Consider the following 18,415-nt stretch of genomic DNA (forward strand, 5'->3'; position numbering starts at 1 on the left):
TGTAAAGTTGTTTGTTTATTATTTATGTGTGTGTATAAAAAATTACTCTCCAGTGCTAAATACATAAATATTGAGTTAAAGAGCTGTTGCAAGTATTTTTTATTTTTTAGACAGAGTCTTGCTCTATTTGCATGGCCTGGAGTGCAGTGGTGTGATCTCAGCTCACAGCAGCCTTGACTTCCTGGGCTCAAGCAATCCTCCCGCCCTCCTGCGTCAGCCTCCAAAATAGCTTGGACCACAGGCGTGCACCACCATGTCCGGCTAACTTTTTTTGTTGTTGTATTTTTTGGTAGCGACAAGGTTTAGCCACGTTGTCCAAGCTGGTCTCAAACTGGGTTCAAGCTCTCCACCTGCCCCAGCCTCCCAAAATGGTGGGATTACAGGCGTGCGTGAGCCACAGCACCCGGCCAGTTGCAAGTATTCTTACATAAAGATCCCCAAAATGAGTAGACTTAGACGATTATTATATAGTTTGGTCAAAATGTGCAACATATTACAAAAGTGGCCAAAAAACCCTGAATAAACAAGTAATTAATTACATGTTAATGGCAAAACTTTGGGAACATAATTTCTTTTAAAATTATGTATAGCAACTCTTTTTACATGTGTATGCAAAAGTATTAGAAGCAAGCGAAATTATTTTAATTCCTATAATAGAATTTAGCAGGGGAATATTCCACGGTGTTCTGCAGATGACACTGTGACTTCTGGGTGTTCTTACCCTCTGAATTGCTATGAAAACCTCAGTTCTACAATATGCCATTCCATGCCAGGCCAGTAGGGGGAGTGTGCAGCTAAAGTGGTCACATACATAATTTGAAGAGCAAACGGGGAAATTAGACTAATAATATTACTTATTTGCAGTATTGTATCAGATGACAGCGGATTAAGAAAGGGATAGTTTGAGTTGGAGGGGGAAATAGCTGATGTAGAATAAAGAAAACCTAATCAGAGTTCTTTGAATATGTGCTCTGGTAAGTTTATCTTAACTCCCTTAACTCTTTGCAATAGGTATGTAAGAAAGTGGAATGTTTAATTTTTCATACATTCCCCCCCTACTCACCAGGATTTACCTGAGCAGAAAATAAATGTAACATTTAAGGTTGAAAAGTCTCGGACTGCTGGAATAATCTTTTTGAGGATTAAAACCCATCCGCAGAATCTGCTAGACATAATACAAACCAGCACATTTTCTCAAAGTCATAGCACTAGTAAGTATCTATGCTGACTGAGCCAGTTCGTTAAACTCTATGGATACAATGAAGTATACAACATAATATCTTTCCTTAAAGTGTTTCCAGACAAGGAAAGTCATTGCCTTTGTTCACGATTAACCATAATTCACAATAGAGATAGAAAACTTACAGTAGAAGAGCAAATGGTACATAAGGAGAGCAAAAAAGACGTGTAATTATATACAAACTGTGTAACAAAAAGTGTAATACACATGTATGATTCAAATAAATATTCACCTGCTACTCAAAGATGGTTCAATAACTTTCAGTATTACAAAATATGTTCCTGTTCATTTCTATTGCTTTGCCTTTAGCAGTGGTAGCCTTTAACAAAGTAGCTGCAAATGAAGGGAATTCTTGATTGATGGGTAACATTTTTGAGCACTCCCTTTGTGAAGAAGGCTACCCTGAGAAGCATGCTTTATAAAGCTGCAAAGCAGGTGTGCATTCTTTTGTACTAAAAATAGCGTAGGCAGTTACATGAAGTGGTCATCATCATGCTGAAAGCAGCTGGCTTCTCAAGTGGAGAGTAGTCTATTTGAGGTTTAAAACAATAAGAACTGTATTTTTGTCCTTATTTTTTTCCTCCATTTAAGCCTCATGTGCTTGGACAAATCATGTACCTTTTTGAACTACAGCAGGAATTCAAAATTCATTGAAATAAGAATAGAAACTAATTGAAAATAATAATGATTTAGGTTATAATAGGTGTCTAAAATACAAGATATAAAGTATTTTCATCTGAATGTGAGATATCATTATTAAAACAAATACTATGTTCAATAAAAAGCTGATAAAGGAGTTAAACGTAAATTTGATTAAAATTACAGCTGCTAGCTGGGCGCGTTGGCTCACACCTGTAATCTCAGCACTTTGGGAGGCCGAGACGGGCGGATCTCGAGGTCAGGAGATTGAGACCATGGTGAAACCCTGTCTCTACTAAAAATACAAAAAAATTAGCCGGGCGCGGTGGTGGGCACCTGTAGTCCCAGCTACTCAGGAGGCTGAGGGCTGAAGCAGGAGAATGGCATGAACTCAGGAGGCGGAGCTTGCAGTGAGCCGAGATCGTGCCTCTGCACTTCAGCCTGGGTGACAGAGCAAGACTCTGTCTCCAAAAAAAAAAAAAAAAAAAAACAAAACAAAACAAATTACAGCTATTGGGGATAAATAGAAATGTCAGGTCATGTGTTTATTGCTAATTCCTACATTTTGTAGACCCAGAAATGAGCCAGAATCCTCAGTTATATCATAAATTCTGAATGAACTTTAGCGGGTCATACAATCAATATCAATATCCTAGTCTCTAACATGAAAGGAAATGGGGAAGTAATCTCTAAACCCATTTTAATTCTCAACCTAAACAATAATAAATAACTAGTACAATGACTTGGGTAAATGTTTGATGGATGTTATATACTGTAATTGAGGATAATGAATATTTGAACCTTAGAGGAGAGTAGAATCAGAATGAAGAGACAAGTTGCCACTGACTCATAATTTAAAAATAAGATGCCATAATTTATTAAAACTGCATTGCAGGGACTTCAGTTTCAGCTCAGAGATATAAAGACCTTGAATTCCATCATTACTAGCCTTACATCAAGAAAAAGCTGAACGAGCTGAGTATTAACACCTTTTTTGGACACCTCAGATAACTGAAATTGCAGGGCAAACCAGTATCCCAAATGTAGAGAAACAGGCCTCTCCAAGGACAAAAATCAGGCACTTACTTACCTCGAACAGAAGTCACTGGGAAGATGCCATATAAGCCATAAGAAACATTAAATTAGAAATTCTGATGGATTATTGGAGGCTTGATTCAGAGGATTAAGAATCCTAAGAAAGCCCCTCAGTTCCAACACCTTCCATACACACAAGACCCTAGCATCGAGAGGGGAAGAGTAGCCATTGTCAAATCCTTTCTCCCTTAGGAAACAAAAGGCCTAGTCTCTGAGGTCTGATGTCTCCCGCTGGCACCAAAGAAATCCCATTCAAGCTTGATGAAGGGAAAATTTCTCTGCCACAGCCTCCATTTGCCACTTAAAGAAAAATGTAAAAAAATAAATGTACAGGGGAGAAGAACTTAAGGACACAGACCAGAGTTACTAGAGGATCACTGCAGTGGGTGAAGGATTAGAAGTATGAAAGTAGAAAAAGCTCTACCACTAGAGAAAGAACGGAAACACTCGTGAGGGCCACATCTCCTAGGCACAGGTTCACAATGCACTCCAGAGACTAGGATCTAATCAGAGGATTATAGAAAGCTTTTCCTCCCCCACGTGACATCACTACCATAATAATAAGCCTCCAGGAACAGAAACAGTGAAGTCCAGTTGGGAGAGGAGCAAGAGACAGACTTTCTCTAAGAAACAGTACAAAGGGAAACCCTGAAGCCAAAAGGGAAGACAAAAAACAAACAAACAAAAACAGTCAATGGAGGAATTTGAACCTCTTGTGCCCATAGCCACAACAAATACCAAATACAATCCAACTCTTGGCCACATTACAATAAATCCACACACTAAAGGTCTGTTTAACTCAATATTTACCACCCTGTGCGACATGTCTGGCTTCCAGGAAAAAATGTAACGGCATTTCAAAAGGCAAAAAGAATACAGTGTAAACAGAGAAAGTAATTGGCAGATACAAACTCAGATATGACACAATGTCGAAATTATCAGACAGAATTTAAAATAACTATGGTTAATATGTTAAGGTTCTAATGGAAAAGGAGGGCAGAATGCAAAATCAAGTGGGTAGTATCAGAACAAAGATGGTAACCATTGGAAAATATCAAAGAAATATTCTAGAACCAAAGCAAACAAGCAAAAACACAGAAAACAAAAACTCCTTTTAGGAATTCGTTGAGTAGACTTGACAAGGCTGGGGAAGAAATCAGTGACCTTGAAGACAGGTTTATATAAATTTCCCAAACTAAAATGCAAATAGAAATAAATGCAAAAAGAGGCATCCAAGAATTGTGGGACAATATGAGACCATATAACATATAAAAAATTGGAATACTAGAAGAAGAAAGAGCGAATGTGTCAAAAGATATATTTGAAGAAATAATAGCTTAAAATTTTCTAAAAATAGTTACAAACACCAAACCATAGATCAAAGCAGCTCAGAGAACACCAAGCAAGATAAATACACACACAAATGCCTGCACACACACACACCCCTAGCCATATCATATTCAAACTGCAGAAAACTAAATACAAAGAGAAAATATATGAAGCAGCCAGACAAAGGATGAATACAATCGATAAAACTCTAGCAATCAAAGCCAACCAATAAAAGAGAGAGAGCAAAGATATGAAGTGTCACTATCAGAAATAAAAGAGGAGGGTCATCACTACAGTTCCTAGAACATTAAGGATAATAAAAGGATACCATAAACAATCCTATGCTCATAAATTCAGCAACTTAGATAAAACAGACGAATTCCTTGAAAGACACATACCACCAAAATTTACTCACAGAGAAACAGATAACCTGAACAAACCTATACCTATCAAACAAATTGAATTAGTAACAAAATGTTCCAAAAAGGAGTACCAGGCTTAGACTATTTAACTGGTGAACTTAATGTGATTTTAGCGTTTGTCCCCCTTCTAAAATTCATGTAGAAATGTAATGACCAATGCAGCAGTATTAAAAGATGTGATCTTCAAAAGGTGATTAAGTCATGAGAGTGAAACCCTTCAGAATGGGATTAGCTGCCCTTACAAAGGGCTTGATAGAGAGAGTTTGTCCCTGTTGCCCTTTCACCTTCTACCATGTGAGGACACAACATTACCCCATCCAGAGTACGCAGCATTTAAGGCACCATCCTGCAATCAGAGACCAAATATTCAGCAGACAAATAAACCTGCAGGTGACTTGATCTTGGACTTCCCAGCCTCCAGAACTGTGAGAAAATAATTTTTTATTTTTTATAAATTACTTAGTCCCAGGTAATTTGTTATGGTAGTACAAAATGGACTAAGACAGAAATCATCCATGCATTTAAGAAATAAATAATTCTAATCCTAAACAGTTTTTTTTTTCCAGAAAATATAGAGGAAAGAACTAAAACCAAAAAAAAAAAAAAAGGTGATACGGAAAAAAAAAAAAAACAGACAATTATTGCTCATGAACATAGCCATAAAAATTTTCAAAAAATATTAGCAAATTAAATCCAACAATGTATAAAAATAATTATACACCATGCCCCATGGGGTCTATTCAAGAATGCAAAATTGGTTTAACCTTTATAAGTTAATCAATTTATTTTGCCATGTTAACAGGCCTAAGAAGAAAAATAACATAATCATATCAATAGGTGCAGAAATTGATCAATAACATGCAATACTCGCTCGTGATAAAAATTCTCAAAAACCTAGTAGTAGAAGGGAACTATCTTAACCTAATAAAGGATAAGTATGAAAAGCTTTCAGCTACCAGGTATGATGGTCCATGCCTGTAACCCCAGCACTTTGGGAGGCTGAGGTGGATCACTTGAGTCTTGGAGTTCAACATCAGCTTGAGCAACAAAGCGAGATCTTGTCCCTACAGAATTTTTTTTTTTAAATTAGCTGGATGTGGTGGCATCCGCCTATAGTCCCACCTATTTGGGAAGCAGAGCCAGGAGGATTGCTTGATCCCAGAAGTTCGAGGCTTCAAGGAGCTGTAATAACACCACTGCACTCCAGCCTGGGAGACAGAGTGAGACCCCTGTTAAAAAACAAACAACAAGAAAGAAAATTACAGCTAATGTCATACTTAATGGTGAGAGACAAAATGCTTCCTCCCTTATCCTCTCTTACCACTCCTAGGAAACATTGCACTGGAAGTACTAGTTAGTGTAATAAGTTAAGATAAATAACTAAAAGTTACACAAATTGGAAAGGATTAAACAAAGCTATTATTATTTACTGATAACATAAATGTCTATAGAGAAACCCCAAAGAACCTATGGCAGGAGTTGGGGTGGTCAAGCTAACAAAATACCTCTTGGAGCTAATATATAAACTTATCAATCAAGGGCACAGGTTACAAAGGAATGTGCAAAACAATAACTTCCTCTTATACAAACAATGAATAAATAAAATTTAAAATTAAAAACATATATACTTTATTTTTCTATGTTATTATAAATGATATATGTATACATTAAGATTTTAGCATACTTTTAAAAGTTTGCTAAAGTATAAAGTATACTATACTTTAGCAAACTAACTTTAGCAGTTTTTTGAAGCAAATTATAGTATAGCATACTTTTAAAGTTTATAATATACTTACTATACAATTCAGCAATCCATAGATATAAAATCAGCAGAATCCGTACAGCATATATATGTGAACAATACAAAATACTGATTTTTTTAAAAATCAAAGATTTAAGTAAATGGAATGTCCATGCTCATGGATAGCAAAACTCAAAATTGTTAATATTTCAAATATTCCAACTTCATCTATTCATTCAACAAAATCCCAGTCAATATTCCAGCAAACCATTCATTTTGATATTGGCAAACTGATTCTAACCTTTATATGGAAAGGCAAAAAACCCCAAAATAGCCAACATGATACTGAAGAAGAAGAAGAATAAAGTTAGAAGGCTTGCACTGCCTAATTTGAAAACTTACTACAAAGATACGATAATCATAAAAGCATAGCATTGGTGAAAGCATGAATACATAGATCAATGGAATAGACTTGAGAAACTCATTCTTTGCTTTAGCAAATATAAATGGTGGAAATGTAGTCACTTTGGAAGACGGTTTTGTGGTATCTTATAACATTAAATTTACACTTACTATTCAATTCAACAATCATATCCCCAGGTATTTACCCCACTGACTTCAAAATTTTTGTTCACACAAAAACCTGTACAAGAAAGTTTATAGCAGCTTTATTCATTATCACCAAGAAATCAAAGGAAACAATAGGTGAATGGATAAACAAACTGTGGTATCTCTATACTCTTCCGAGATACAGATAATAAATAGGCTATTAATCTACACACAGCAATATCAATGATTCTTAAATGCACTTCTTTTTACTTAAAAGTAAAAGAAACCAAATTAACAAGGCCATATACTACAAGATTTCATTTATATGACATACTGAAAAAATGCAAAACTATAAGAACAAACCTGATCCAGTGGATTGCAAGGGCTTACATAAGTGGTACTGTTTGAGTAATGGAAACACAGGGGATGTTTTAGGATGGTGGAACTAATCTGTATCATACTGTATAAAAGGACATTATGCTATGTATTTGCTTAAATATGTAACACAATGAACTTCAATATGCACAATTTTTAAAAAACCAACCAGGAGACTGAGGGATATCAGAATGGAATTCAAACTGCAATGAAACCATCTAACTCTGTAATCCCAGCACTTTGGGAGGCCGAGGCGGGAAGATCACCTGAGGTCAGGAGTTTGAGACCAGGCTGGCCAACATGGAGAAATGCTGTCTCTACTAAAAACACAAAATATTAGCCAGGCATGGTGGCAGCACCTGTAATTCCAGCTACTCGAGAGGCTGAGGCAGGAAAATCTCTTGAACCGGGAGGCGGAGGTTGCAGTGAGCCGAGATTATGCCACCGTACTCCAGCCTGGATGAGAGAGCAAGACTCTCTCTCAAAAACAAAACAAAACAAAACATCTAACTCTATTACAAATGTATACCATAATCTCATTGAAAGTGAAGAGAATAACAGTACTCACCTGAGTTACTCTGGACAAAAAGAAAGGTACATAAAGACCGTATTCTGTTGGTAAAGTCTCATGGAGATACAGATTAACAATTCTGAAGCTGCTGTACATGTTTACTGGGATTGAACAAACAAGTAAATGGAGGTTTTACTTGTTTTGTCAGGTAAATAGATAGTTTACATAGTAGTAGATAGTAGAAGCCAAGTTTCTCAATGTTGGAGTGGAAGGTTACAGATAAGCAAAGGGGGAAAGCCAGAATGGACCACGTTGTGCTGGAGTAGATACGGAGAAATCAGTATTGACTCATGGTTAGGCTTGATATAGATACAGATGCATAGATAGAGAATTACTTTTAGTTATGTGTATAGACATAGGCTAGTATACATACGTATATTCTTAGCTCTGTTCACTGACAGGGCCTACAAGTAAATTACAACCAAGTAGCAACGAATTTAACCAGAACCCAGACCTTGAGGGTTTTTTAAAAAAAATAAATTGCTGATTGTAGACAGAGGCAGAGAACATACAATATGAGACTGGAGCATTTTGTCATGCCAGAAAGTAAGGAAGTACTTGTAAATCAAAATTATGAGGCATGCCAAAGAGACACAGGAGCTAAGCGAAAGAGTCCATCATGACTAAAGCTGGAAAAACTGGAGTAAAAAAAAAGAAAAGAACTGATACTGGACTATACCCAAAGTATTAAATAAATATCCAAAAGAACATACTGACATAAATAAATAATTGACTAGATAGGCAAATAGCGAAATACACAAATCTCCTGTGCAGAAGACTTCCAAATAACGTATGTAGATATTCCACTCTTAAAGAGGTGGAGCATAACTCCCTGCCCTCTAAGTTTGAGCCATATATAGTGACTTCCTCCCAAAAGAGCAGTATAAGAAGGGAGAAAAAAATTAACTTTACAGTGGAAAAACCTGACAAACATTATATTCACCTGATTGATTAAGGTGTACATCAACAAGTCACATCAGTAGTATCTTCTCTTGATATGATGCAGTGAAAATGGTACTTTACCTCTGTGGTTTTTCTCCCTCAAACCCACAACCCCTATCTATCCATTAGAAAAATATCAGACAAACCCAAATTGAGAGACATTCTATGACATACCTAAAGAGCATTTTTCAAAACTGTCGAGATCATACAAAACAAAGAAAGTCTGAGAAAATGTCCCAAATCAGAGGAGGCTAAAGTGACATGACAAAATGTAATTTGTTATCCTAGATAAGATCCTGGAACAGGCAAAGGACATTAGGAGGAAAAGTAATGAAATACAAATAACATGTGGAGTTTATATAATAGTAATGTACCAATGTTGAATTCTTAGTTGTGACAGATGTAAGATGTTAACAATAGAAGAAACTGGGTATGGAGTATTTGAGAGCTCTCTCTGACTATCTTTGCAATTTATCTGTAATCTAAGCCTATTCCAAGTGACATTTAAGTGATGATATGGTTTGTCTTTGTGTTCCCACCCAAGTCTCATCTTGAATTGTAATCCCCACCTGTCAAGGGAGGGAAGTGAGTGGATTCTGCAGGCTGTTTCCTCTATGCTGTTCTTGTGATAGTGAGTGAATTCTCTGGAGATATGATGGTTTTTTAAATAGTAGGTTTTCCTGCATTCTTGCACACTCTCCCCCTCTCTTGATTTCCACCATGTAAGACGTGCCCTGTCTCCTTTTGACCCAGGATGTGTCTAGAAATGTCATCTGGGAGATAGGGCCTGGAATGCATGCCTTCCTGGTGCCCTCTCCTACTGTGGCTTAGCTGGTAACCAGGATGCAAGATAAAGTCATCTTTGCTCATTGCTCTCCTCTCCCCAAATAGAAGGAAGGAGTCACTTTTCTTGCTGTGATCTGCACAGCGTGGGGTTTGGAGAGGGATGGTACAAATACTCCCTTAGTCGTGCCAGTTGATGTCTCCCTAGGTCACGTGGCACCCTATTCACTGGCTCTAAGCCAAGCCTAGCACTAGAAGTTGCCTAGGGATTACAGTCCTTGTGTCCTAAACTGCCTTTCAAATTTACCCAAACTACCCATTTTACAAGGGATTAATAACCAGAATATATAAGGAACTCAAAAAACTCTGTAGGAAAAAAAATCTAATATTCTAATTTAAAAATGGGCAAATATTTCAATGAACACTTCCTAAAAGAAGACATGGAAATGGCAAACAGGCATATAAAAAGGTGCTCAGCATCACTGATCATCAAAGAAATGCAAATCAAAACTAGAGTGAGATATTATCTCACCCCAGTTAAAATGATTTTTATCCAAAAGTCAGATAATAATAAGTTCTGGTGGGGATGTGGAGAAAAGGGTACCCTCATACACTGTTGTTAGGAACGTAAATTAGTACAAGCACTATGAAGAACAGTTTGGAGCTTCCTCAAAAAAAAACTAAAAATCGAGCTACCATACAGTCCTGCAATCCCATTGCTGAGTGTATACCTAAAATAAAGGAAATCAATATATTAACTATATATCTACATTCCATGTTTGTTGCAGCAGTGTTCACAATAGCTATGATTTGAAAGCAACCTAAGTGTCCATCAGTAGAAGAATGGATAAAGAAAATGTCATAGATGAATGGACAGAGAAAATTATACACATTGGAGTACTATTCAGTCATAAGAAGAATGAGATTCTGTCATTTGCAACAACATGGATGGAGCTGGGGGTCTTTATGTTACATGAAACAAGCCAGGCACGGAAAGACAAATATTTTATGTTCTCACTTATTTGTGGAACCTAAAAATCAAAACAATTGAACTCATGGACATAGAGAATAGAAGGATCATTACCAGAGGATAGGAATGGTAGTAAAGGTGAAGGGGAAGTTGGGGATAGTTAATGAGTATTAAAAAATACAAAGAATGAATAAGTCCTAGTATTTGATAGAACAACTAGGGGACTATTGTCAATAATAATTTAAGGGTACATTTAAAACTATTTAATCTAACTAAAAGGGTATAATTTGATTGTTTGTAACACAAAGGATAAATGCTTGAGGGGATAGATACACAATTTTCCATGATGTAATTACTATGCATTACATGCCTGGACCACAATATCTCCATGTACTCCATGAATATGTATGTACCCACAAGAAACACAAATAAAAAAATTTAAGAAGTAAATTATATCAACCTGTTTTATCCTTTCCAGGGGGGAAATTTGAACAAAACTTAAGGTAATTTTGTAATAATATAACTTCCCATGTATATATGAGAAATTATTTGCAAATAAATTAACTTGCTTTCACATCACTGTTAAAAGGAAGTATAAATACGTAGAACTCACAAAGATGGATAGCTGTCTCCCCAGATTAATGTGTTTAGAAGAAATCCACAGGATGGGATAAAATATCTGCAAACTATCTATTTTACAAGGGATTAACAACCAGAATATGTAAGGAGATCAAACAACTCGATAGGAAAATATCTAATAATCTGATTAAAAATGGGCAAATATTTCAGTAGGTATTCATTTCCTAGGTATTCATCTTAAATGCTGACAAAGACCCAGCAGATGCTCAAACATTGATATTGCTAAAAATTCAGGTGTAATCTACGTATGATAAAGGGTGAATTACCCTCATCAATGCTCTGAAAGTGAGGATGGGAGATGAGAAGGAAGGGTGTGGCTCTCAAACTGTCCTAATTTTCCAGGTAGGTTGACTATATGCCAAATAAGTAGTAGATGATGATAAGAGGAGGATCAGGATTAGTATAATGGAGAATCTTTTAATTACATTCTATAACTACCTCACTAATCAACTTTTATCTTTATTTAACCTAGCCGCATCTCCAAGTTCTAGTAGGAAATAGGTTTCGCTCTACCTCTTATATAATCTAGGACAAATGTTTCCTAATACAGGATTTGGATTAGCCTGAATGACTCACTATTTAGTTACAGAGGCCTAACTTACAAAATATGACAGAGTTTTCTAGTAAGTGAACATAAAATGTCTTGTAATGAGTTCCAAACATTTCTTTTCTTTTTTTTTTTTTTTTTTTTTGAGACGGAGTCTCGCTCTGTCGCCCAGGCTGGAGTGCTGTGGCCGGGTCTCAGCTCACTGCAAGCTCCGCCTTCCGGGTTCCCGCCATTCTCCTGCCTCAGCCTCCCGAGTAGCTGGGACTACAGGCGCCCGCCACCTCGCCCGGCTAGTTTTTTGTATTTTTTTAGTAGAGACGGGGTTTCACCGTGTTCGCCAGGATGGTCTCGATCTCCTGACCTCGTGATCCGCCCGTCTCGGCCTCCCAAAGTGCTGGGATTACAGGCTTGAGCCACCGCGCCCGGCCCCAAACATTTCTTTTCAAATGAAATGACAGATCGTTGTTGCTCATCTATTATGTACAAAGAACTGCCCTTTGCACAATAATAATTATAGTCATTGTGGGTTTTCAGCAATGTTAACAATGGAAACAGTGTTCATTCCTGATTACCGAATCAAAGTTTATAATTAGCTAAACTGGAATAAAGTTAAGATGTATCATCTAACCTTGAAACCTACCGAATCTTAATTTTTCCTGTGAATTTTGATACGACTTTAATTTGTGGCTCCAAAACAGAAAAAAATTCTTATTTTTTGTTAGCGAATACTTGCAAATTATAGTGAAAAAAGAACACGTAGTATGAGTTGATCATAGCAAACTTTGTAGCGTTATACATGAACCAGTGAGAGTTTTACTAAATTATCAGTATCTGGAATTCTATTAAGGAAAATCGTGATGGAAGAATCCGCTCTATGGATTTTTCATAATAAACTCTCAATGCAGTTTTTTTTTGAAATTTTGGAAACAAATGTCTGATCTAAAAAGGTATATATGCTTTCCCAAAGTTAAGTAACATAATATTTCTTAGTAATAGGTGCACTAAAGACAGATTTTAGAGGTATCAATAGTACTGACTGCTTTTGTAGAAAACCAATCTGTCTCTACTTATCTCAGAGAACACTACTGAGAGGTCTTCTCTGTCCATAGTTGTAAAAAAGTTTTGCCAATTTTTATGATTATTAACTTATTAATTAGCCTTAATCTAGATGTAATATTTATCTTTCTTCACTATATTTTAGCCCTTTCAGCACTTTAACGATGTCCTCTCTGTTTACCATCTTAGCATCATATAACTTAACTGGTTTGGGGATTCTATAGCATTTTTCTGAACACACTCATTTCTTGACATACCTTTGAAAATAGACATCCCACACCATGTACAAGCCAATTTCTCTTTTCCTCCTCACAGAAAATATTTTTAGAAAAAATTTTGGACTTTCTGCCTCTGTTACTCATCAGTAACTCAATTGTCTAAGGAAAATGACTTATTTGTTGCGAAATCCAACATTCTTTTTTTTTTGTTGTTCCAATGTATTTCTTAGCAGGAATCAGCATGGTTGACCACTCCCTTCTTGAAACACTGTCTTCATCTGTTCTTCACTACATTGCACTTCTTCCTGTCCTGTGGAACATTCCCACTCACACTATTTTGCTGGCTTTTTAATGAGGTCTGCAAGACTCAATCAGTGACCTTCTGGGTTTTCTTTTTTTTTTTTTTTTTTGTCTACCCAGTGACTTCTCATGGCTTTAAATACCATTCAGATACTTTTTAATTCCAAAATTACCTGCCTGTGCTTGAGACCTGCTTGGCACACCAGACTAATTTATAAATCCACCAATTTGATAGCTCCACTTGGATATTACATTAGGCAGGTATTTCGCACGACACTCCAAAAAAGAACTCTCAATTTTGCCTTCTATCATACCTGCTTCTCCCTAATACTTTTAAATCTCAATAAATAAATTGACTATTCAGAAAAGGAGACATATTACTGCATCAAAGTCCTTTAGTAGGTAGAAAGAGATCGCAACACAAGTGGAAATGTTCAGCTTCGTCATTAGAACAGTCAGTTCGGCCGGGCGCGGTGGCTCAAGCCTGTAATCCCAGCACTTTGGGAGGCCGAGACGGGCGGATCACGAGGTCAGGAGATCGAGACCATCCTGGCTAACACGGTGAAACCCCGTCTCTACTAAAAATACAAGTAAATTAGCCGGGCGAGGTGGCGGGCGCCTGTAGTCCCAGCTACTCCGGGGGGGCGGAGCTTGCAGTGAGCCGAGATCGCGCCACTGCACTCCAGCCTGGGGCACAGAGCAAGACTCCGTCTCAAAAAAAAAAAAAAAGAACAGTCAGTTCATAGTGACCAGAAAGAAAGCATGGCAGATGAAGACACTGGTAGTGAGAGTTTGTGGAAATTATCTTCTTCCTCATTTACTAAAATGGGAAGCAAAATCTTCAGCTGGGAATGAGTATGAAGGAAGAGTTGAGCATGGCACCAAAATCACACTGAGCTTCAGTTCAAACCAGTGAACTTCCATGTAGTGATCCAATATCTTTTCTGAGAAGAGACATAGATCGACCACTGTTACCTGTAATGTGGAATATTTTGTAAACCTCAAAAAAGAGGTAAAATGCAGCACTCTTTTAAAACTAAAAGCTTTCAATGGTTTGCCTTTAGAAGAATGTTAATCCATCAGTATACAAGAAAAAGTTTTGTTGCAATGAGGTTCAAACATATTCTTTTTCAGGAGGCGAATGTTAGAAATATAGCTGAACAGCTGCTGTTGTAAACCTCAGTTAAAGCATGGGAGACCAAGGAAAACTGCACACCGGCAAACAACGAGGAGTGCAATATTGTTGAATGGCATAAGGAATAGATTCCAAGGGAGTAGAATATTAAGATGGGTAATATTTTCATTTAGCAAAGAAAGGGCTGTGCTCTCTAGAAAATAAAACACCAATTGCCGGGCAGTAGAGGTAAACAAATATCTATCCTGACTATAACCAAAAGATAGGGGTTCTTGATCTGGCTTAAGATAAGTGTCCAGTGTATTACTCTTAGCTTGTGAACTAATGATTACTGATTTCTCACAAGCTTATCTCAGTATTGTCATAGACTCATAATAATGAGACAGAAAATTCTCAAAGGCCATTTAGAATACCTTCTCAACCTGGGCAGTGCCACCTTTGACAAATAGCCATGGAGATTGTGCAATAAAATTTCCTGTGATGGGGACTGACAATCTAACTGAAGAGACAACATTGTTCAGAGGTTGAAAAGCATGGTTTTTTGAGCTATATAGTCTAGATTAAAGCTGTATTCTCTTACTTGCTAGCTGTGTGACCTTGGGCAAGTTGCTTAAAATCTCTGAGACTCATGCTCCTCATCTGTAAAAATGATAATAAAGCCATATGATATTTAAAATAGTTTTTTTAAATTCTGTGAAGAATGTTACTTGTAGTTTGATGGGAATAGCATTGAATCTATAAATTACTTTAGGCAGTATGGCCATTTTCACAATGTTGATTCTTCCTATCCATGAGGATGGAATGTTTTTCCATTTGTTTGCATCCTCTCATATTTCCATGAGCAGTGGTTTGTAGTTCTGCTTGAAGAGGTCCTTCACATCCCTTATTAGCTGTATTCCTAGGTATTTTATTCTCTTTGTAGCGATTGTGAAAGGGAGTTGATTCATGATTTGGCTCTCTGCTTGTCTATTGTTGGTGTAAAGGAATTCTTGTGATTTTTGCACATTGATTTTGTATTCTGAGACTTTGCTGAAGTTGTTTATCAACTTAAGGAGCTTTGGGCGTTTTATTTCTGGTAGAATTCAGCTGTGAATCCATCTGGTCCTGGGCTTTTTTCTGGTTGGTAGGCTATTAATTACTGCCTCAATTTCAGAACTTGTTATTGGTCTATTCAGGGACCCTGTATAGCCAAGACAATCCTAAGGAAAAAGAACAAAGCTGGAGGCATCACGCTACCTGACTTCAAATTATACTACAAGGCTATAGTGAGCAGAACAGCATGGTATGGGTATTGAAACAGACATATAGACCAATGGAGCAGAACAGATATCTCAGAAAAATACCACACATCTACAGCCTCCTGATCTTTGACAAACCTGCCAAAAGTAAGCAATGGGGAAAGGATCTCCTATTCAGTAAATGTTGCTGGGAAAACTGCCTAACCATATGCAGAAAATCGTGAAACTGAGCCCCTTCCTTATACCTTATGCAAAAATTAACTCAAGATGAATTAAAGACTCAAATGTAAAACCCAAACCCATAAAAACCCTAGAAGAAAACCTAGGCAATACCATTCAGGACCTATCACGGACAAAGACTTCATGACAAAAATGCCAAAAGCAATTGCAACAAAAGCCAAAACAAATTGAATCTAATTAAACTAAAGAACTCTGCACAGCAAAAGAAATTATCATCACAGTGAACAGGCAACCTACAGAATGGGAGAAAATGTTTGCAAACTACCCATCTGACAAAGGTCTAATATCCAGAATCTAAAAGGAACTTAAACGAATTTACAAGATAAAAACAAACAATCCCATCAAAAAGTAGACAAAGGATATGAACAGACGTTTCTCAAAAGAAGAGATTTATTCGGCCAACAAACATATGAAAAAAAGCTCAACATCACTAATCATCAGAGAAATGCAAATCAAAACCACAGTGAGATACCATCTCATGCCAGTCAAAATGGCCATTATTAAAAAGTCAGGAAACAATAGATGCTGGTGAGACTGTGGAGAAATAGGAACACTTTTATACTGTTGGTGGGAATGTAAATTAATTCAACCATTATGGAAGACAATGTGGCGATTCCTCAAGGATCTAGAACCAGAAATACCATTTGGCCCAGCAATCCCATTACTAGGTATATACCCAAAGGAATGTAAATCATTCTGTCATAAAGACACATGCACACATATGTTTATTGCAACACTATTTACAATAGCAAAGACATGGGACCAACCCAAATGCCCATCAATGATAGACTGGATAAACAAAATGTGGCACATATATGCCATGGAATACTATGCAGCCATGAAAAGGAATAAGATCATGTCCTTTGCAGGGATGTGGACGAAGCTGGAAGCCATCATCCTCAGCAGATTAACACAGGAACAGAAAACCAAATTCCGCAAGTTGTCACTCGTAAGTGGGAGTTGAACAATGAGAACACATGGACACAGAGAGGGGAACAACACACACTAGGGCCTTTTGGAGGGTGGGAGGTGAGGGGAGGGAACTTAGAGGATGGGTCATTAGGTGCAGCAAACCACCATGGCACACGTATACCTGTGTAGCAAACCTGCAGGTTCTGCACATGTATCCCATTTTTTTTATTTGTTTTTTTTTTTCTTTTTTAGAAGAAAACAAAAAAAAACCCAATAATAGTATCAACTAAAAGGATTATTGTGATAATGAGTTAATACAGGGCTTGGTTTTGTGTGAAATCTCTGTAAAAATAATATAATTATCAGAAACATCTTCATTGTACTGTTTTAAAAAATATGTCTTGTTCCTTGAACCCATTGTCCCTAGTTCTGAAATTTGAATCAACCTAAAATATGTTTTAGTACTTCGTTCCTCATATAATTCACTGTCACTTTTCAGGGCTACATTTTTGGTTGAATTTTCACAAATATACCATGAATTATAATTATTCTGTGTGTTATTTTATAAAGAGCATCTCCTCCATATTCATTGTTGTTCAATTCAGGGCCCCATACTCAATGCCTGTTGTGGGATATTTCCTGAATAACTGTACTGAATGACTGGAGGCAATTTCAGTTTTTAAAGATAACTCTTATGTGCTTACTATGTGTTCTGATCTTCAAGCTAAACATTTTCAAAATTTTCACTAATTCCTCTTGTATCACCATTTCAACCTCCCACTCAGCTTCCTTTGAACATATTCCAGTCTTTCAAAGAGCCTCTTAAAATATAGCACGCAGAACTGAAACCAGCATGCTACATAAGGCCTGACAATTACCAAATACTCTGAAATTATCAGTTCCCTTAATGTGGACATTATTCTTCTATAAATGCAGTAAAGAATAAAATACATTCTGAAGAATCACTGATTTATTAGTATTCCATCACTAATGCTTTCTCTCAACAGATGTAGTTCATGTGAAAAAGTATTTGCCATTGACACTCAAAATGTACTACATAACCTTTTTTTTTCCTTTTAACTAAGAATGGAGACTGGCTTGATATTTAAATATCTACCTGCTTCCAATTCACCTTCCTAAGGTCACTCAAATAGTCAAACTGCCATGAATCATTACTAAAATTTTAAATCTATGAGCTGTACATCTCTTGGGGGTATATTTTATGCCCATAAACATCCATATAAAACAGGTTGTGGAACGGTTGTTAAAACAATTGAATAGTGTCCATAATTAGCTCATAAGTTATACTGGCAAAGATCTAATGAACCAAGTAAAGATTTCTTGTCTCAATGTTTATTGTTGTGCACACAATCTCACTGAATTTACTTTGGGTAAATAGTGTTTTCTTAAAAAACATAGCAACATATTTTAAAAGTCAATGAATATAGAAATCTTTCCACATGATTTTTGTTTG

This window comes from Papio anubis, chromosome X, assembly GCF_008728515.1.
Source record: "Papio anubis isolate 15944 chromosome X, Panubis1.0, whole genome shotgun sequence".
In the NCBI taxonomy this organism is placed as follows: Eukaryota; Metazoa; Chordata; class Mammalia; order Primates; family Cercopithecidae; genus Papio; species Papio anubis.